The sequence below is a fragment of the Schistocerca gregaria genome, chromosome 3, assembly GCF_023897955.1.
Source record: "Schistocerca gregaria isolate iqSchGreg1 chromosome 3, iqSchGreg1.2, whole genome shotgun sequence".
In the NCBI taxonomy this organism is placed as follows: domain Eukaryota; kingdom Metazoa; phylum Arthropoda; class Insecta; order Orthoptera; family Acrididae; genus Schistocerca; species Schistocerca gregaria.
Genome location: NC_064922.1, coordinates 749,912,333 through 749,936,006, shown reverse-complemented (window position 1 = coordinate 749,936,006; position 23,674 = coordinate 749,912,333).

Below are 23,674 nucleotides of genomic sequence, written 5' to 3'. Positions count from 1 at the left end.
GTGGACGACCAAGAACGAAGTGCTCGTATTAAAAGGAATGTAAGATAGGGATGTATAGTCTTACCTAACTACTGTTCAATCTGTACATCGAAGAAGCAAAGAAGGAAATAAAAGAGAGATTCAGGAGTAGAATTAAAAATCAAGGTGAAAGGATATCAATGATACGATTAACTGATGACATTGCTACCCTGACTAAAGTGAAGAGGAGTTACATGATTTGCTGAATGGAATGAATAGTCTAATGAGTACAGAACATGGATTGAGAGTAAGTTGAAGAAAAACGAAAGTAATGAGAACTATCAGAAATGAGAACAGCGAGAAACTTAACATCAGGATTGACGGTCACATACACTATATGAAAAAGGTGCATTGTGCTGCCACCTACTGCCAGGTACTCCATATCAGCGCGGAACTCACGGACTTCGAAAGTGGTCAGCTGATTGGGTGTCACTTGGGTCAAATGTCTATACGCGAGCTTTCCACAATCCTGAAAGTCACTAGGTCCACTGTTTCCGATGTGATAGAGAAGTGGAAACGGGAAGGGACATGTACATCGCAAAAGCGTACAGGCTTACCTCGTATGTTAACTGACAGAGACAGCCGACAGTTAAAAAGAGTCATAATGTGTAATAGGCAGACATCTAACCAGACCATAACACAGAAATTTCAAACAGCACTAGGATCCACTGCAAGTACTATGACAGTTAGGCGGGAGGTGAGAAAACTTGGCTTTCATGGTCGAGCAGCTGTTCGTAAGCGACACATCAGGCCGGTAAATGCCACACGACGCCTCGCTTGGTATAAGGAGCGTAAACATTGGGCAATTGAACAGTGGTTAGACGTTGTGTGGAGTGACGAATCACCGTAAACAGTGTGGCGATACGATGGCAGGCTGTGGGTATGGCGAATGCCTGGTGATTGTCATCTGCTAGCGTGTGTAGCGCCAACAGTAATATTCGGAAGCGGCGGTGTTACGGTGTGGTCGTGTTTTTCTTGGAGGGGGCTTACACCCCTTGTTGTTTTACGTGGCACATTCACACCATAGGGCTACACTGATATTTGAAGCACCTTCTTGCTTCCCATCGTTGAAGGTGGCGACTGCACCTTTCAACACGGTCGAGCACCTGTTCATATTGCACGGCCTATAATTGACTGGCCTGCACAGTGTCCTAAACTGCGTCCTATAGAACGCTTTTGAGATGTTTCAGAACGCCGACTTTGTGCCGTGTCTCACCGACCGACGTCTATATCTCTCCTCAGTGCAGCACTCCGTGAAGAATGGGCTGCGGTTCCCCAAGAAACCTTCCAGCACCTGACTGAACATATGGCTGCGACAGCGGAAGCTGACATCAAGGCTAAGGGTGGGTCAACACCCTATTGAATTCCAGAATTACCGATAAAGGACTCCACGAACTTGTAAGACTTTCCAGCCAGGTGTCCAGATACTTTAGCTCACATAGTGTAGCAGATGAAGTAAAGGAATTCAGCTGCTTATACAGAAAAATAAGCGATGACAGACGGAGCAAGGAGGACATCAAAAGCAGACAAGCGCTGGCAAAAAATGCATTCTTGCCCAAGAGAAGTCTACTAGAATTAATCATAGACTTAATTTGAGGAAGAAATTTCTGAGAATGTATGTTTGGAGCTCAAAATCATATGGTAGTGGAACCATCTGCCTTCGGAAAGACATTATGCACACGATTCCGAAAACTGGAAAAGCCAACAAGCGCTGTATTTATGACAAAAACAGTAGAGAATGAAAGAATTTGAGTTATGGTTCTACAAACGAATCTTGAAAATTAGTTGGTCTGATAACGTCAGGAATGAGGTGGGTTTGTGCAGAGTCGGAGAGTAAAACACTGACACTGTGAAGGGACATGATGATAGAGCTTCTGCTAAGACATCATGGAACAACTTCCATGGCACTAGTGGGAGCTATATAGGGCAATAACTGTAGAGGAAGACAGAGATTGGAACACATCCAGCATATAATTAAGGACATAGGTTGCACGTGCTACTCCGAGATGAAGATTCGTGACGGACTCATAAAACCAATTAGAAGATTGACAACTCAAAAACAATAAGAAGTCGTGACTAGTCTACTATATTCGTGTTAACCCGAATGCTGCGCAGATATCGGCGCCCCTAAATCAAGTGTGTAGCTAGGGCGTTCCGTTCGTAAAGGTCGGCAGAATATAAGACAGTTTTCTAGCTGGTGAAAGGTGCACTATTAAGCGATTGGTTTTTGGTCCACTTCGAACCCAGCAGGCCTGTCATTCTTGCAATAGAAGCCTCGTCTTATAGCGTTGGTGCAGTGAGGTCACACTGAGTCGGCTGCAATGGCAGGTTAAGGCATTAAATAAAGCCCAACTCAACTGTGCAGCGCCGGTTTTCTATAATTATTGACCACAGACCACTGACGGCTCTGTTCAGGACTTACAAGCCGTCCCAGCATGAACACAGCACATGTTACTGTAGTGGGCGTTCCTCTTGTTCAGTTACCAGATAAGTTGTCGTACTGACCCACTACCAAACCCTCTGGCGCTGACCTCCTCTCGAGGCTTGTTGTTGTCTCCGATGTTGCGTTCGATTCCTGCAAGGACTCTTATCATCACACTGATTAAAAAGAAAGCCATAGTCGGCTAATGAACTCGGGGTATTCTGCCACCCTCTCTTTGTTCTCATGTCCAGCATGCAGCCAGAGCACCCAGCAGCCACTGTCGCAGTCGCAGATGTCGCCTCCGGCAGCGGGAGACCCCCCATGGACGTCGAACCTGCACCATCGCCAGCGCCGCTATCGTGCTGGTAGCCCTTGGTGCAGCCAGCCACAGGTTTGCTCCCGGTCGCCCGGCCGCACGCCCCAGCCGACCCAGACGTCTCATTTGTGGGGGAGGATTGTAGTTTCCTCGAGTATCGAGAGCGGCGCAAGAAGTATCGACCACCTCAGAGATATTGCACAGCAAAGCGGTATCATTAAGCCCTGATAAGAAGCTAGGAAGAAGACGAGCTTCCCATAGTTGCAAGATGCCACCGCCACGCCTCTGTCTTGAAATAGCGACACCAGAGGCAAGAAGGGCAGTTCTATTGGAAGTTGTATACTGCCCACTTCCAGGATTGTCCTGTTGTAGTAACGTTGTTGTCCTGCCGACTCGCTGTAACACAGCCCATTTCAACCACCTGCGAGTGATCAGATTTCCATCTCCTGTGAACTGTGCCTACACTATCGGTAATGTGTCAACAAGTGTCTTCGAACTTGTGTGTCTTAGTGACTGTAGTGAAGCCATTTAGAACTTGTACAACTTCGCCACGTACTCATCGTGGCTCATGTAGTGTGTTCTGAAATGCAAGTCCGCGTCTGCAGTTTCATAGCTACAACCGAGCCTGGCTAGCAAAGGCAAGTTTTTTTTCTGATTGGTAAGTTATTACAGTTTTAAACATGTCTGTATGTCAGCAATCGTATACATGTTTCAACAGGGAAATACCGGGGCCAACCGGTTGCAAATATTACTTATTCAAAGCGTTTTAATTAACTGAGCTATTCCTAGCCACCTCAGTGTCCAGAAAGTAGGACACAACATCTACATATTTATTTCTCAACGTAATCACGATGGCGACAAACACAATTTTCCGAACGGGAGACCAGTTTGTTGATACTGTCACTGTCAACTGTTTGACTTCGTTGATGAAGTAACAACCTCACTACTGCTTGCACTGCTTTATTACTATAAAAGTGATTGAGACGCCCTGCTAAACCCGCTGGACAGGACAGGTAGTTTAAATTGTGGAAAGGGGCCCAAAATAAGCTGTCGTTAGTTACACTGGAACATACGACGTCATTTATTTGACCAAACATTACAAGAGCCAAGAAATTTTTTTAACCAGCATTTTTGGAACTTACCGGCTGAATGCGCCATAGAGTCTCAAGCCTTAAGGGCAAGAACACTTTAATTTTAAATCGGCTAAAAGCTAATAACTTAAGACTCAAACCAAAATCAGAGATGTAAAAGGCAGAAGGTTTTATCTTATATCAGTTCTTTCAATTAGGCTTAAGGCCCAAACAATCTGACACCTTAAGAGCAAAACAACTTTAATTTATAAATCGGCTGAAGGCCCATTACTTAAGACTCAAACCAAAATAACTTTTTAAAAGGCCAAAAGGCCTTATCTTAAAACAGTTCTTCAACTAGGCTCAGGATCCAAACAATCTGATACCATAAGAGCACAACAACTTTAATTTAAAAATCGGCAGAAGGCCTATCACTTAAGACTCAAACTAAAATAAATTTTTAATATTTTTTACCGTAAAAGAGTTCTTTAAATTAGGCTGAAGGCCCAAACAGTCTTACGCGTTAAGGGCAAAACAACCTTAATTTAAAAATCGGCTAGAAGCTATACAAATACAAACAACAAGAACAAATAAGAAAAGGCAGTACACCCAACGGGGCTCAGACGTTTCCGAAGGTCGGCCTGGAATCAAACACTAACGCTCGCTTAGGTGAGACAGGCAGTCGGACCAACCATTCTCGATCCGAGGACAACCCAACCGACAGAGAGGCAACGGACCTACCGACAAGATAACTTCCGCTCCACCCGACCAGCACACAACAGGGAGTTCAATGGAACAACGTAGAAGGTATTGACGCCCCAACCAGCTATACATTGCGCTGTCAAGCCACACACCGTGCTGGACAGCGACAACACTAACGTAATTAATAAAATGGAAGTAGCCTTTACATGTGTTCTCAAATACAGAGAAAAGTAACGACAATGAAAACAGTAGAACTGCTGCGTTCGAGACACACACCATTAGTAAGAGGAACGGAATTAATGTTTGTTCACAAAGAGAAAGCTGACAATTTTAAATTCACTGTAGTGAAACACATTTTGTAAGCAGCAGTTATCGGGTAGATAGCTGAAGAAGATTTTCTTTCTTTGGCCTGCCTTTCTTTTCGTACCATTTGTTACGAGTGTTTCAACTTTACAAAAAAAAACCACGAATATGTGTCCTGCGATTTCTGGTCACATGGTATATTCAAGAACAGATTTAAATAACGATTCATCCAATACGACATATTCTACGTAAGTTTACATCTTACCGTATTAGATGAAACGAAATATGTAATATTTCTGTTTTCATACTCAAATAATACTATCACGTTGTCCATAACTGGTTGAAAGAAATAGTTAAATCAATTATAATTTCTAGACAGAAACTCATTTCCATTTTAATGGAGTCTTCTGCCAAATCTTAATCAAACATACCATTTTGAACGTAATATACACTCTTAAAGATCCATAGTATTTACTTATGTTTTGGGTTTTCTAAGTATGGTCCCAAAATCACCGACAATCAATTCTCTTAGCGTTTCAGTTTGCCAGTTCGACTGCTGCCATCTTTGATTGCAAGAGATAGTTGTTTTTGTAACACAAGGGTATTATTATTTTCGTTAGTGTTACCATGTTCGTGGTTATTCAAATATTTAAAGAAATTTTCTATAGATGTACACTTTCCTCTCAGTGCTTAGTACTGTGGTCTCCCAATTGATTAAGTGCGATGTCTTCTCAACATAATTACACTGTGATTGTTTTCAATCGTTTCTCGAATTAAATTCACACGTTACATGTGAAATACAAATGAAATGTTTTATTATTATATACTAACACTCCGTCTTAGATGTCAAAGGACAAGGAAATGGTGAAACGTGTTTAAGGTACAGTGTAAACTGTCACTTGGGGGCCTAGTACGTAGTTTTGTGGGAATATCTCGTGAAAATTGCAACAGCAAAGAGAGTTTTGACATGAAGGAAATTTATTCCACAGATGACCGATATAAAGGTAAACATATGATTATAATTACAATACACTGCATGCACTTTTACGGTGAAAATTTAACACGTTGTGAACCAACCACTTGCAGCAATCACTGCAGAGGTCGTGGCATGCAGCCAATGCTCCCGAGGAACACATTGCCACCCGGTTTGTCTGCGGGTTGACAGTAGTTGCAGCTGGACCGCAACAAACAAGTTAGTAACCTATGATATTCCTGACAGTGCGGTGGGTGGCAAAGCAGGCGAACTTGCAGGCCAGGGGAGCACTGCTACCTGTCGTCCTGCGAACAGTCGTCCTGCGAAGAAAGATGCACATTCCTCACCAGTTATGCTGGAAGTTGTGCTGTTGAAATGTGGAATGTGGAGCTGCCTGCAAAAGGGTAGTGTCTTGGGCTCCAAATCAACCCTGATGTAGCGACTATTTTTTCAGATTGCCCTCAGAATGGAGAAGAGAGGTAGTATGTTATAGGCAACGGCTCTGCAAACCATCTACACTTGAAATTTATCTACTTTGCCGCTCAGTAGTGCAGACCACTTGTACTGGGAGATGTCCTGTTGAAATGTGGCATGTGGAGTTGGCTGCAAGGCTGAAATCACTGTAAGACGGTTTAAAGCTGGACTCGTCAGCAAACAGTATATCTTGCCACTCGGCATGCCAGTGACTACGTTCACGTGCGCATTGCAGTCTGAGGATTTCGTCGCATCTGGTTAAGGAAAGAGGACGCTGGGGCACATGTGTGACCAGTCTAGCCCTCAACAGACGGCGTGTAACAGACGACACGGCAAGGTCTATGCACACTGCAATGCTTCAAAGCCGAGCTAATACGGTGGACAAAGCCATTCTACACGATACGGCCGTGAGACTGTGGTCACATTATATTGACCTGTGTCCGCTCGTGGCTGTGAACGATCCTCTTCTGTCCAGTGGTTACAACACTCATCAGTGACACAACAGAGTGCCCTGAACAAACGGCAGTACCATGGTGCGACTAACCCTTTTCAGCAAACCCATCGTTCTGCCCAATTAGAACTCACGTACGTGCTAATTTCAGACCTTTTTACGTAAACTTGACTTGACACTTTAACTCTCAGCTCTTCACACATCGTGGTGTAACAATGTCCTCTCTGCTCACAAAAAAATGAAGTGTTACTCGGTTTACATGTACGCCTTCTCTCTGTAGTCTTAATCACCCATCATTGGTCTACTGTTCTGTACATCTTAGAATTGGAAATTGAGAATCAGTGGTAAGGTCTAATGGGAACAAACTGCTGAGGTCATCGGTCCCTAAGCTTACACACTACTTGGTCTAACTTAAACTATTTGGCGCTAAGTATAACACACACACACACACACACACACACACACACACATCTTCCAAGAGGACTCGATCCTCCGACGGAGGGAGCCGCGCGGACCGTGACAAGACGCCACAGACCAAGCGGCTACCCCGCGTGCAACCTTCGATTTTGGAATGATTCTGACCACTCCTGGCAATTTCCACAAAAATTAGGTGATTCTTTGCATGGCCTTCAGGGTCTTCACGCTAGTTATCCATCAACAATTACTGTGTTTATCCTTCAACGCTGTGCAGCCATCAGCAATGAAACAACTGACTTTTCCTAAAAATATTTAAGTGTACAAATTACTTACAAATAACAAAACATTATTTCTTCACTAGCGCAAAAAAGAAAAAGTCCGTTAATGTCTCAAAATAAAAGTAATAATTAATTTTTTTTCACAAAAATGTTCAAAAACTTGTCTGTACACTCTTTCATACAGAAACAGTTTCATTACTTACTATACGTTAGTTGGAAACTCATTTTATTCAAGAAAACGTAGCTAATTAATCATTAAACCCAAATGGTGATCGTACCTGCTCTACATTGTTCAGTTTACTCATTTTGAGCCACAAGGGACGATCTGTGGCGATAGATTCGATAAAAAAAACGTCTTTGCTAAGATCGCTAATAATAACATTTGGTGTCGTTTTGGTAATCAATACATCCTTGGATATAGATAGATAGGTCGCGAGAACTTCTACCCAAAGCGTATAAATATTTTTACTCCTTCAAGGGCATTCTGTTGTTTCGTGGAATATGCCGATAGAAGATTACTTCTGTGTTTTTCTCGGTTCCTGTTCTCTTAAGTACTGATATTGCATTTTGAATCAGAAATAAATTGTTTTAGTAGTTCTGGGTCATACAAGGAAGAAAGAAAACTCCCCCAACGTTGCGTTCTTACGCGATTCTTGAAGCATCAGAGTATGTATGGAGGGCTTTGTTCCGTTTTTCACGAAGATGTTTGCTGACTGTCAAGTTAATGTTCCTGTAAGTGTGTACACAAAATTTCAAGATCTGTGGAGGATGAAGAGAGGCAAAAAATCTATTTATACAAGCAGGGAGTCCTCTCGCCGTAACGATACTTGTTATATTGTCCATGGTTCCTCGACGTTTAATAAAGTCAAATTTGGACAAAAGTCAGGATAAATTAGTTTCCAACCACATATCAAGACAGTTTTAATATGTCTTACGAGAGTTTTCGCCACACAAGAGCAACAGGCAGTTCGTATGAGGCATAAATTTTGGCGTCAGATCCCGGTTTCAATTTACGTAGTTCATTCCCCGTAAATTTGCCCGTCGACAGGCTATATTGAATATCCATAGAAGCAGTTATAAAGCATCCTGTGGTAGGTTTGTTATGTGGTCATAATGTTCGTAGTCAACTCCTAGACAAGTCTTCGTAATACGTTCTCATAGATATTTCCAACTCAAGGTTGGTGAATGGAGCTAGTAGAGGAAGATTGTAATCTACCTCATGTCGGTATCCAACAGGCTTCAGTGCAGGATGGAGGAACCCCACTGGTCACTAATTCTAAACAGTACTGAACAGCTAGCTTCATGAGATCCGAGACCCCACGGAGATTTACCACCAATCGTTCTTCTCGCGAATTATTCGAGAATGGAACGGGAAACGGGGGAGTGAAAGTGGTATTCAAAGTGTCCTCTGCCACAAAACTTAAGGGGGATGACGGAGCATACAGGGTCTCTCCGTAGGAGGGTGCAAAAGTTTTACAAGACATAAAGGATTCTCCACTGAACAATCTGAGGTACTGTGTACTTTTTATTTACATTAGTTACAGTTAATTGCAAAAACCATCACGGATGCAATGAACGTACCGTTTGCACTTTACGTCACAAAATGTGCAGAAACTGAAGCCATCAACCTCAATGCAGGGATGACATCGGTGAACAAGATTCTGACACACCGTGACAAATACCCCTGGTGTTTTTCCAATCACGTTACAGGCAGCTGGAATTCTGGGAACTAATTCCATCTCCGTATCCACTGACGTCTCAAGCACTAGTGATTTTAGATATCTCCACAGGCACTAATCAAGGGGATTCATGTCAGGTGACCTCGCATGCCATGGAATAGGTTCTCCCCTTCCAGTCCAGCAACCAGCAAATACTTCCTAGTAATCAGGCTCGTCTTCTCGTTCCCTTGCAGGAAATAAAGAATGTATTGTAAATGATCACAACTGTACGTGTAAACTTGTACGCATGTTGGCTGTAAATTAGCCGAAAAACGGTAATGCTAGACAAACCGGTACACAGAGGTTTATTTCCACATCTCCGTAAGCTGGCTTCTCCAACTCCTGGTTCCCTACCTCCTATTGTTGTCCATTCCATCTAATGCTTATTCTCTTTCACTGGGGACAAGAATGTCACCAGGGGACTCTTAAAGGTGATATCCTTTCACCCTGAATTTTAACCCCATTCTTGAAGCATTCTTTTACTTCCATCACTGCTTTTTCAATATGCAGTAGACCCGAGAGACAACATCCCGGTATTACAGCCCTATTAATTCAAGCACAGCATTTTTGGTCTCCCAGTCTTGTTCCCTCTTGGTTCTTGTACATATGATATATTATCGGTTTTTCTCTACAGTTTATTCCTATTTTTCACAGAATTTCAGTAATCTTCCACCATTTTACATAGTCAAACACTCTTTCCAGGTCGAAAAATCCTATGAATGTATCTTCATTTTTCTTTATTCTTGCTTCCGTTATCAACTGTTTTATCAAAAGTACCTCTCTGGCGACTCTGCCATTCCTAAAGTCAAACTGATCGTCATGTAATAGATCCTCATTTTTCTTTTCCATTCTTCTGTATATTTCTCTTGTCAGTTACTTGAATGTATGAGCTGTTAACCAAATTGTGCGATAATTCTCGCTCTTATCGGCTCTCGCCATTTTCGGAATTGTGTGGGTGTTGTTTTTTCGAATATCAGATGTTAAATAGCCGGACTCATACATTCTACTCCCAAAGGTGAACAGCAGTTTTGTTGGCATCCATACATACTACTTTAGAAAGTCCGATGGAATATTATCTCTCCCTTTCTGCCTTCCAAAGGTCTTTCAAATTCCAATTCTATTAGTGGATCACATATCTATTCTCTGTCGACTCGTGGTTCTTCTTCTATCACTTCATCGACCGTCGCTCCCCTCATAGAAGCATTCATTGCATTTTTCCCACCTATCCACTCTCTCCTCTCAATTTAACAGTCAGCTTCCATTGTGATCTTAATGCTACAACCTTGTTTTGATTTTCGTATATGAGTCCTACAGACAACCATTTCTTTTTCTGGAATGAGATTTTCACTCTGCAGTGGAGTGTGCGCTGATATGAAACTTCCTGGCAGATTAAAACTGTGTTCCGGACCGAGACTGTGTGCCTCAGTCGGGCACACAGTTTTAATCTGCCAGGAAGTTTCATATCAGCGCACACTCCGCTGCAGAGTTAAAATCTCATTCTGGTAACATCCCCCAGGATGTGGCTAAGCCATGTCTCCACTATATCCTTTCTTTCAGGAGTGCTAGTTCTGCATGGTTCGCAGAAGAGCATCAGTAAAGTTTGGGAGGTAGGAGACGAGATACTGGCAGAAGTAAAGCTGTGAGTACCGGGCGTGAATCGTGCTTCGGTAGCTCAGATGGTAGAGCACTTGCCCGCGAAAGGCAAAGGTCCCGAGTTCGGGTCTCTGTCGGGCACACAGTTTTAATCTGCCAGGAAGTTTCATTTCTTTTTCTATTTCTTCCATTTCTCATGGAGACATTTCGACTTCCTGCTCTTCTTATTTATTTCATTCCTAAGCAGCTCGTATTTCCTCTGATTATTATTGTAACTCTTTGTTTCGTCGACCAACTGAAGTGTGTTATCTGATACCCAAGGTTCCTTCGCAGTTACGTAATACCTATTTTCTTCTTTCAAACTTTTGTGATTGTCCTTTTCAAAGCTACCCATTTCTCTTCAGCCGTACTGCTTCCTGAGATATTCATTATAGCAGTATTTATACCCTCACGGAACTTAAACGTAGCTGCTGGTAAACCTCTTGGGCTAAACGGTCGTGTCCAAGACTCTTCTGTTCCTAAATTTTCCAGAATTGCGTGGGACAACTTCAGAAGCCTTGCTCCTCCGTTGAGTCCTGCCGACCGCCTGGAACAGAAGAGTTTCGTGAACCACGACCCCATACCCCGGAATGTTTATCAGCAGCAATGTCATTCGGTCGTGAAAGCCTTCATTCTACTTTCAAGTGCATCTCTTCATTCCTTGTTGTTGTTGTGGTCTTCAGTCCTGAGACTGGTTTGATGAAGCTCTTCGTGCTACTCTATCCTGTGCAAGCTTCTTCATCTCCCAGTACGTACTGTAGCCTACATCCTTCTGAATCAGTTTAGTGTATTCATCTCTTGATCTCCCTCTACGATTTGTACCCTCCACGCTGCCCTCCAATACTAAATTTGTGGTCCCTTTATGCCTCAGAACATGTCCTACCAACCAATCTCTTCTTCTAGTCAAGTTGTACCACAAACTCCTCTTCTCCCCAATCCTATTCAGTACCTCATCATTAGTTATGTCATCTACCCATCTAATATTCAGCATTCTTCTGTAGCACAACATTTCGAAAGCTCCTATTCTCTTCTTGTCCAAACTATTTACCGTCCAAATTTCACTTCCATACGTGGCTATACTCCAACAAATACTTTCAGAAACGACTTTCTGACACATAAATCTATACTCGATGTTGACAAATTTCTCTTCTTCAGAAACGCTTTCCTTGCCATTGACTGTTTACATTTTATATCCCCACTACCTACGACCATCATCAGTTAATTTTGCTCCCCAAATATCAAAACTCCTTTACTACTTTAAGAGTCTCATTTCCTAATGTAATTCCCTCAGCATCACCCGACTTAATTCGATTACATTCCAATATCCTCATTTTGCTTTTGTTGATGTTCATCTTACATCGTCCTTTCAAGACAGTATCCATTCCGTTCAACTGCTCTTCCAAGTTCTTTGCTGTCTCTGACAGAATTACAATGTCATCGGTGAACCTCAAAGTTTTTATTTCTTCTTCAGGTATTTTAATACCTACTCCGAATTTTTATTTTGTTTCCTTTACTGCTTGATCAATATACAGATTGAATAACATCGGGGAGAGGCTACAACCCTGTATTTTACCCCTGCAACCTTTGGAATTTGAAAGAGAGTATTACAATCAACATTGTCAAAAGCTTTTTTTTTTTTTTTTTTTTTTTTTTTTGTCATCAGTCTACTGAGTGGTTTGATGCGGCCCGCCATGAATTCCTTTCCTGTGCTAACCTCTTCATCTCAGAGTAGCACTTGCAACCTACGTCCTCAATTATTTGCTTGAAGTATTCCAATCTCTGTCTTCCTCTACAGTGTTTGCCCTCTACAGCTCCCTCTAGTACCATGGAAGTCATTCCCTCATGTCTTAGCAGATGTCCTATCATCCTGTCCCTTCTCCTTATCAGTGTTTTCCACATATTCCTTTCCTCTCCGATTGTGCGTAGAACCTCCTCATTCCTTACTTTATCAGTCCAACTAATTTTCAACATTCGTCTATAGCACCATATCTCAAATGCTTCGATTCTCTTTTGTTCCGGTTTTCCCACAGTCCATGTTTCACTACCATAGAATACTGTACTCAAGACGTACATCCTCAGAAATTTCTTCGTCAAATTAAGGCCGCTATTTGATCTTAGTAGACTTCTCTTGGCCATAAATGCCTTTTTTGCCATAGCGAGTCTGCTTTTGATGTCCTCCTTGCTCCGTCCGTGATTGGTTATTTTACTGCCTAGGTAGCAGAATTCCTTAACTTCATTGACTTCGAGACCATCAATCCTGATGTTAAGTTTCTCGCTGTTCTCATTTCTACTACTTCTCATTACCTTCGTCTTTCTCCGATTTACTCTTAAACCATAGTGTGTACTCATTAGACTGTTCATTCCGTTCAGCAGATCATTTAATCCTTCTTCACTTTCACTCAGGATAGTAATGTCATCAGCGAATCGTATCATTGATATCCTTTCACCTTGTATTTTAATTCCACTCCTGAACCTTTCTTTTATTTCCATCATTGCTTCCTCGATGTACAGATTGAAGAGTAGGGGTGAAAGGCTACAGCCTTGTCTTACACCCTTCTTAATAGGAGCACTTCGTTCTTGATCGTCCACTCTTATTATTCCCTCTGGGTTGTTGTACATATTGTATATGACCCGTCTCTCCCTATAGCTTACCCATACTTTTTTCAGAATCTTGAACAGCTTGCACCATTTTATATTGTCGAACGCTTTTTCCAGGTCGACAAATCCTATGAACGTGTCTTGATTTTTCTTTAGCCTTGCTTCCATTATTAGCCGTAACGTCAGAATTGCCTCTCTCGTGCCTTTACTTTCCCTAAAGCCAAACTAATCGTCACCTAGCGCATTCTCAATTTTCTTTTCCCTTCTTCTGTATATTATTCTTGTAAGCAGCTTCGATGCATGAGCTGTTAAGCTGATTGTGCGATAATTCTCGCACTTATCAGCTCTTGCTGTCTTCGGAATGTGTGGATCATGCTTTTCCGAAAGTCAGATGGTATGTCGCCAGACTCATATATTCTACACACCAACGTGAATAGTCGTTTTGTTGCCACTTCCCCTAATGATATTAGAACTTCTGATGGAATGTTATCAATCCCTTCTGCCTTACTTGACCGTAAGTCCTCCAAAGCTATTTTAAATTCCGATTCTAATACTGGATCCCCTATCTCTTCTAAATCGACTCCTGTTTCTTCTTTTATCACATCAGACAAATCTTCACCCTCATAGAGGCTTCCAATGTATTCTTTCCACCTATCTGCTCTCTTCTCTGCATTTAACAGTGGAATTACCGTTGCACTCTTAATGTTACCACAGTTACTTTTAATGTCACCAAAGGTTGTTTTGACTTTCCTGTATGCTGATTCTGTCCTTCCGACAGTCATATCTTTTTCGATGTCTTCACATTTTTCCTGCAGCCATTTCGTCTTAGCTTCCCTGCACTTTCTATTTATTTCATTCCTCAGCGACTTGTATTTCTTTATTCCTGATTTTCCCGCAACATATTTGTATTTCCTCCTTTCGTCAATCAACTGAAGTATTTCTTCTGTTACCCATGGTTTCTTCGCAGTTACCTTCTTTGTACCTATGTTTTCCTTCCCAACTTCTGTGATGGCACTTTTTAGAGACGTCCATTCCTCTTCAGCTGTTTGCCTACTGCGCTATTCCTTATTGCTGTATCTATAGCGTTAGAGAACTTCAAACGTATCTCGTCATCCTTTAGAACTTCCGTATCCCACTTCTCTCTCTAAGTCTGCAAATGTTAGAAACGTAGGTTTGCCTTTTCTTAATCTAGCTTCTAAGATAAGCCGTAGGGATAGCATTGCTTCACGTGTTTCGATATTTCTACGGAATCCAATCTGATCTTCCCCGAGGTCGGGTTCCATCACTTTTTCCATTCGTCTGTAAAGAATTCGCGTTAGTATTTTGTAGCTGTCACTTATTAAACTAAAAGTTCGGTAATTTTCACATCTGTCAACGCCTGCTTTCTTTGGGGTTGGAATTATTATATTCTTCTTGAAGTCTGAGGGTATTTCGCCTGTCTCATTCATTTTGCTCACCAGATGGTAGAGTTTTGTCAGATCTGGCTCTCCCAAGGCTTTCAGTAGTTCTAATGGAAAGTTGTCTACTCCTGGGGCCTTGTTTCGACTTAGATCTTTCAGTACTTTATAAAACTCTTCACGCAGTATCATATCTCCCACTTCGTCTTCATCTACATACTCTTCCATTTCTATGACATTGCCCTCAAGTACATCGCCCTTGTATAGACCCTCAATATACTCCTTCCACCTCTCTGCCTTCCCTTCTTTGCTTAGAACTGGGTTTCCATCTGAGCTCTTGATATTCATACAAGTGGTTCTCTTTTCTCCAAATGTCTCTTTAATTTTCCTGTAGGCAGTATCTATATCATCCCTGGTGAGATAAGCCTCTACATCCTTACATTGGTCCTCTAGCCATTCCTGCTTAGCTATTTTACACTTCCTGTCGAACTCATGTTTGAGACGTTTGTATTCCTTTTTGCCTGCTTCATTTACTGCTTTTTTACATTTTCTCATTTCGTCAATTAAATTCAATATTTCTTCTGTCACCCAAGGATTTCTACTAGTCCTCGTCTTTTTACCTACTTGATCGTCTGCTGACTTCACTACTTCATCCCTCAAAGCTACCCATTCTTCTTCCACTGTATTTCTTTCCACCATTCTTGCCAATTGTTCGCTTGTGCACTCCCTGAAACTCTGTACAACTTCCGGTTCTGTCAGTTTAACCAGGTCCCATCTCCTGAAATTCTCCCTTATTCCTTAGTACTGGCGTTTCCCACCTGTAAAGATAACACTACAGGCCGAAAGCCATTTTTTCCTTTTTACTATAATTCCTTTTTCTTTTTACGATCCTATTGACCAACTAGGATCACGTTAACAACTTCATTTCCTCTTCTTCCTTTTGTTGTTGTTTCCTGTTTTGGCAATAGTCCTTCATTGTCTCCCCAGGAAGTCTTTTCCTTTCTTCTCTCCATTTTGTTCCCGATTTTTATTTCTTCTGCTTTGAAAGCCTTCCAAATGTAGTATTTTGTTTTTAAACGGTTTATTTCTGCTATTTCTGATTCTTCGATGTTGTTTCTTTCATGGTCTTTTCTTACTGTTGTAATAAATGCTATTGTCGATTTCTTCTTCCAGAAATATAGGAGTATTTGTTTTGTTAGTGTAGTTCCATCCATTCGGTAGAGATGTCCAAAAAAGGTTAATCTTCGTTTGGCCATTACTTGAGATATTAAATTTTTGTAGATCTCCTCATTACTTCTTGTTGTCCACACATCTTTAGTTTTCATTGCACGCATTATATATCTAATAATCCTTCTTTCCAGTACCTCTAGTTTTTCCATCTTATAGTTCATAGTTAGGCATTCAGATCCAAATAAACATACTAATAGTACCACTGTGGTGTAGTGTTGTAGTTTTGTTTTTCTACTTATAAATTTCTTATTGTAAATATTTTTGGTCAAACCATATGCTATTTCCACTTTGTTAATTCTTACATCTATTGCAGATTTTTCTAGTCCATTCAGTTGCATAGTTTCTCCAAGATATTATATTTATTTACTCGCTCTATTTCACCTATTTGTGTTTCTATGTATTTTGGTGCTTTTTTATATTTGTCAGGAATTTTGTGATTTTCACCTGAAATTTTGAGACCAGTTCTGTTTGATAAATTCTCCAGAATGTTTATTTGAGCAACTGCTTTTGCCATGTTGCTAAAAGTATTGCGAAATCGTCCGCAAAAGCGAAGCAGTTTACCTTAATTCCATTTGTTTTCCTTCCCAGAGTTATTGGTTCAATTTTGTGATTTTTTAGCTCCGAATTCCAGATCCTTACCATTTTTTCTAGAACACAGTTAAACAGTAAATTTGATAAATCGTCACTCTGTGTAACACCAGTTTTTATTTCAAAAGGCTGAGATACTTCTCCCATCAATTTGACTTTAGGTACTGTACCTGTTAGTGTTTCACGAATTATGTTTGCTAGTTTTGATTTAACACGAAATTCTCTAATGTCGTTATCTATCGTTTCTCTGTCTATACAATCAAATTCTTTCTTGAAATCTATAAATGACGCTAGTATTGGTTTGCTTGTTAACATTCTATGGTGAATTTTTTACTTTAAGTTAAAAATTTGTTCAGCACAGGATCTTCCCTTTCGAAAATCACCCTTTTATTGTCCTAGTTGTTTGTCTACAGTATCTACCACTCTGTTGAGGAGAATTTTTGATAGCATTATGTATGCCACTGGTGGAAGTGACACACCTCTGTAATTACTGACATTTTGTTTGTCTCCCTTTTTATGTTGCGGGTGGATTAATGCTGTTTTCCATTCAACTGGAATCTTCTTTCCTAATTTAATTTCATCATACATTGAAAGGCTGTTTCAGGATGAGTTTTGTAAATTTAATTGTTCATACAGTTAGGTTTCTGTTTACACAATGTAGTTGTTATGAGTGTGATTACCATTTTCAATAATTATGATGTTTTACACTTTCCATTTTGTAACGTGTTATTTGTATTCATTTCCTGTGGCCAGAGTTGTTCGAAGTTGTGATTTTACACAGAACTGTAAATCGATGTAATTAGAACGTTGAAAGTGTTATGTGAAGCGAGGTGTAAGAGCGACGTTCAGTCGTATCGAGAGGTCGATAGAGAAGGCATAACAAAAAGTCAGGAGTGAAAAGAAGTGAACGGAGGTGACTGTCGTGCCGGGCGTGTGCCGCTACACATTGCATTCGTGGCCGGTGAAAAATATGAGTGTTAGGACAGTGCTACATTTATGACGTTGGCATGTGCCTCGATTAAAGAGCTATTCATACAGTGAAGGCTTTCAAGACCGTGTAATTCAGCTACCGATAATTCTTCTGGGTTGTATGGTCGTGGTCCATGGAACTCTTCTATCCCTGACGTTTCGTCCAAAGCTATGTTGTACATCTTCGGAGGTGCCAACTTTCCACGGTATTTATCCCGTTCGTCGACGTCCGACTTGTCAGTCGGCAAGATTCAGCACGACCTGGAGCACCTCCGAAGATGTCCAACGTAGCTTTGGACGAAACGTCAGGCATAGAAGAGTTCCACGGACTACTGGCATACAACCAGGAAGAATTCTTGGCAGCTAAAGAGCTATTGAGATTACGTGTCGCTTTTTCATTTGCCGGAAGTTCGTTTTGACTCATTAAGCATAATACTTTGATGTGCAGACCCGTAAGCCGTGTGCACGCCGTAAAGATACTGTTTTCGATTTCAGGCAGCATAAATTATTTAGTGCTTATCAAGAATTGTGAGATGAGACAGAAAGTATGGTAATCCTTTTTCGTGTCAGATATTGATAGTAAGAACTTTGGCTGTGAATGTAGGGTGTGCTGATTGCTGATGGCCACGTGACTGAAGTGATTGCGTAGACACTTATTATTACAGTACAATCAGCTTGATTTAATTTTTTAGTGTCGACAGACGTACTGTGAAATATGCCGCGCCTTGATCGTAAATCTTTAGACTGTGGCTAAAGAGTGTAACAAATATTATGATGTGAGGTTATGTCTCATGTTAATTGAAAGAAGCGTATTTTATTTTGGTCCTTCTGTGCGCATACGCAGAATTAGTTCTCAATCACCACGCGTACCTGTTGTATTAGTAACTGCCACTTACAATCAAGTAGATCAGGAGGACAACATCGATTATTGAATTACACGGTCAAGGTCATGGACTAATAACACGGATGTGAAGGACTTGCCGGAGCCATCAGCTACACCTAAGTGGAAATTGTTTTGAAGGAACGTTGGTTCAGAGACATAGCGAATTACATCGTTCTAATCTGTTAAGTAAACTCATAATATATGGACGACAATAACTTTTCAATTGTCATATTGTAGTATTATTCAGCTCTAATATCAACAACATTCAGAACAGCAGTTACAATTTTGTGTCATTTATCTAATTATTTAGTTTCATAACCATAATAACTTTGGAAACCCATTAATTTTCGACACAGTCATTTTTGCAAGCAATAGTTACTAACACTAATGAGATAAGAGTTAAACAGTTTTGGTAACTTATGTTTACCTAAAATTGCATGTTTTGCACTTCTGCATTTAACTCATTCGAATTATTATGCTCTCTGATGAATTTTGCGCGATATGCATTATTCGCTATTGCATTATTAGGTAGAAATATGTCGCGTGTTTTTTGTTTAAGTGTATGTTTTATCCAAGGGCTACTGCGTGATCACTCGCATTGTTACCGATTTTGCATAATTACTTGCGTGTGTGAAAGTAACATTCAGACAAAATGAAGATAAAATATACTTTCCTTGCTTTCATTTAACTTAAAATGTATGGGTGCTGTAAATTGAGAGGAAACGAGTCGGGGCATTGTCAGGCCAAGTAATTGAACAAGGATGATTCTAGATCAGTCAGGAGGTGCCTTTTCGGAAGACACAGTTACGCTTTGTGAAATCCCTTGACACATTATCACCACACACCTCTTTGCGCACTGATTCCTCCGTCTTGTCTCTTAAACTTCAGCCTACTCTCCATCGTTACTACATTGTGATCTGAGTCTACATCTGCTCCTAGGTAGGCTATAACTAGCTGTAATTGGTTACAAAACTCAATTTCTTTTACTTCTCCCTCGTTCCTACTATCAAGCCAATATTCTCCCCTCATCCTTCCTTCTTCTCCACTTCCGCATTCCAGTCCCTCATGACTATTAGATTTCCGTCTCCTGTAACGTACAGGATTACCTGTTCACTATACTGATACACTTCTCTCTCTCTCTCTCTCTCTCTCTCTCTCTCTCTCTCTCTCTCTCTTCTCTTCTGCTTGCAAATTCGATATGTGTACCTGAACTATTGTTGTCGGTGTAGGTTTGCTGTTGATTCTGACGAGAACAGCCCTATCACTGAACTGCTCACACTCGGCCCCTCCCTAACGAATCCTACTCCTGTTACACAATTTTCTGCTGCTGTTGGTATTACCCGATACTCATGTACGCATGTGTATTACTGTATTGCCTTGCATGCTGCATATACATAGACTTCAGTCGACATTCATACCAACGTTGGTAACATTCCCCATACAAGCGGTGTGCGACAAAATGTCAGCGACTATGATATTTACTGATCGTCTCTAAAGTGCTTTTTTAGGTGCTGGCGTTTTTCACTGTTATATAGTACTTACGTCTTGTATTTATGTAGACACCGGGCTATCTCTGAGTCGCGCGGGATTAGCCAAGAGGTCTGAGACGCTGCAGTCATTGACTGTGCGCGGCTGGTCCCTGCGGAGGTTCGAGTCCTCCCTCGGACATGGGTGTGTGTGTTTGTCCTTAGGATAATTTAGGTTAAGTAGTGTGTAAGCTTAGCGACGGGTGACCTTAGCAGTTTAGTCCTATAAGATTTCACACACATTTTTTTGGCTACCTCTGATAGAGTTAAGGAGTAATGTGTGCACTTACAAGCATGTCTCTTCTTACACATATAGTTTCAACTTTTATCTTTACTGTATCACTTATATACTTCCTTCTTACCTACATAATGGTACCTAAACCTATGACTTCATTTAATATTAGTCTTAGGGTATGTTATACACGACCAATGTGCTATCTCGTCTAGTAGTTTGCCACATGACAATTCTTCTGTTATTTTATGTCAGAATTAATATTCAAGAACACTTGCACTGGTACGTTCATACAAGTATGTTCACTATTACTGTAGACAAAGTTCCTTCTCGTACTTATAACTGTTGCACATAGCCTAGCGTTTCTGCATACACATATACGTCAGAGTACATCTCAGTAAATTATATGTACCAGCCCTTTGGAACACATTGCCAGTTAAAATGACACTGATGATTTGTGCAATGTTAGTTTTAGTCTCAATCTGATTACGTTGATACAATTTATACGTTTGCCATTTACAAAGAAGTATGGTTACTCTCTACAGACGTACTAATTAATGTGCAGTGTTTTCTGTCATAAGTATGTATAAGAATGTTAGTTCCAACTTACATGACTGTGCTGCTACTATTTTTCGTAGTTTACTAGGTTCTCATTCTTGCATCTTTCCTGTATTAATTCCCAACTAGTTAAGTATCCTACAACCAACTTGTACACAAGTCATGTGAAGATTTCCATTATGTACATGCTTTTCATGATATACATGTTTTTCATTATGTACATTGTCCTTAATGTAGTCTTCATACAAATGTGTTCCACTTGTGCATTCTCAGCAGTGAGGCGACTTTGTTGACATTCAGTGGCTAGTTCAGTGCTGTGAACGCCCATTGTTTACTTAGGTGATTCACTGTTTATTAAATATGAGTAAACTAAGTAATGTTTACAAGAGCTGTTACACGCAAAACATTTGTCACTAAGCACTATTGGAAAGACTGCTGACGTAAAAACGACGACATGCCTCTGAACCGCTTGTGGCATTCTTTCACTACGGGACAGGTTACTATGTGTCTCATCTCAACTTCACACATTTAAATGATTTTGTATTTTTTTGCGCTAGAATATTTTCTGTTACAAATGCCCCTCTACATAGTTTTATAAATATTACAAATGTTATTACAAGTACCTCCAGTATATTACGTAAGAATTTACGTGTCACTGTGTTGCAATTTCGAAAATGGCTTATATACTGCGCAATAGGATCACTTTTTCGAAAACCTATCGTTATTTCTCACTGTAACGTATAAGTGTGAAATTGAGCTCAAAGGTGCCTACAGGATTTCTTTGGAGTGGTGCAACATTGCGGTGACCGTCGTGCTCGGCGCCGCTTACGACAGACAGTTGTCTACACATCGTAAATGAGCAGAGGTCAGAATTTCATGTAAGGTGGAACGTCGGTTAATGATGTCACGTTGGCAGCAGACTACACCAACCTTCTGCCCAACGCCACTGTGGACGTGTTACGTCATCGTGGACGTGTCACTCAGTGGGAAGGACTTCGCATCCTCTCTCGCCCCTTCTTTTGCTGCCTCCAAATTTTCAAATGTGTGTGAATTCCTAAGGGACCAAACTGCTGAGGTCATCTGTTCCTAGACTTCCACACTACTTAAACTAACTTATACTAAGAACAGCACACACCCACGCCGGAGGGAGGAGCCACGCAGTCCGCGATATGACGGCTCAAACCTGACGCCTCCGTGATGGAGGTTAGAACCGCAATGCCCAGCCTTGATACGACGCATTACTCTTAAGCGAGGCCGGCGAGACCGAGAAAAATATTTTAGACCCCCCCCCAAGGTTGGTATAAAATGCGCCAATGAAACAATCCCTTCTCCTGTGGCGTTGATTCCCACACATTTGGCCGTCGAAAACGATAATTAAGAGTGCGCTGAGCAAAAGGAGGACTTTCGTGACAGTGTTTGGCTTTGTTGACACATCTCGGACACTTTAACGCTTTTGTAAAAACTCCTTGGACCTCTGGAGGGCAGTGTGACCTCAAGTTTTGCTCAGGTGCACAGTGTGGAACCAAAGGGACCTTTCTAAAGCATTCGACGAAATCTGAAGCCGATACCAAGCAGCAAAAGGTGATTGTGATTCTTCAATCCTCCTATTTTTCGTCCTGTTGTGGCATGATCACAGAATTTGTTGTGCTGGAACTGGCAAACGGTCCCCCTGAGACCTCTCTGTGCGGCAACACCCTCAGTGCCAACCACCAACGTTTGTTGACCACTTGCAAAATGCAGAGAATACAGAGAAATAGCATGACGAGAACCGCAGGTGCCTGCAGACAGGCGATCACTTAACACCTTGTGACATTATTGTTCATATATTTAAAAATTCTTTGTAGATATTATATTGAAACTGTTAAAGCAGAAGTAGAGACATCTTGTTTGAAGCGAAATCGATACTGAAACTCCTTGATAAAATTAAAATGAATGTACATATTAAGAAAAAGGGTGTAATATTTACTTTTAAATATTGTAAAGAAATCTATTTGTTATAATTATGAAATGTAAAAAGGTGCTATAATGTAATTATGCATGTAATAGCTACTGGCACTCACTTAGGGCTGTATGAGATGTGTGTCGTATAAAAGGTGGAGTAGTTTCGTCAGGAACGGAAAGCTGCGTAAGCGTAGGAAAAGGTGGGAGCTGAAACGTTTGGCGCGCTTTCGCGGGGGCGAACAAAGTCAGTCGGTGGCTAGTGATCATAGAGGCAGCACGTACAAAGCATAGTGTGGAGTGCGCGATATTGTTGCACCTTGCCTCGGTTGGAAACTGCAGTTTATCACGGCCTGGTATGGTGAGAAAAACGGGCTATTGATAATAAGATGGATCATCGTTACGAAGAGGAAATAAGTCCGACATTGCTCTTGGCCGTTCTGATATTAATGCAGTTGTTGCCACCAACGCCACCGTCGCTGATCAGAGCGTACAAGGTACTACATTTTAGCTATGTTTTATAGTGTATGCCAGGAAGTTGAAATGTGCTTTAAGAATAATAACCATCATCCAAATTAACAATTACGTCCACCTGGTAATTTATCCCGCTCATAAACCAAGCAGGATCCTAACCTAGTAAATGAAAATTCTGGGTGACCTGTATTCAGCCAAGACTGTGAAATCTTTAATATATTGTTGGCATATCAGTCATTAATGAGGGAAATAACAGATGGAAAGAATAACTGACAATTTCATAATTAACAATGCTATTGTTTTCTGTGTTAAAATGATTACCTAAGGTTATGCCAGATTCAGAGACCACATTAGATAAATTGTTTGCGGCTTTCACATTACGTATTAATGGAAGGAAATACTAAGTGATGATTAATGGTGATAAATAGTAACGTTAAACAGTTTATACTGAATCAATGAAATGAAGAGTACCAAATATGTTGGTGTAGAAGCCCCCCCCCCCCCCCC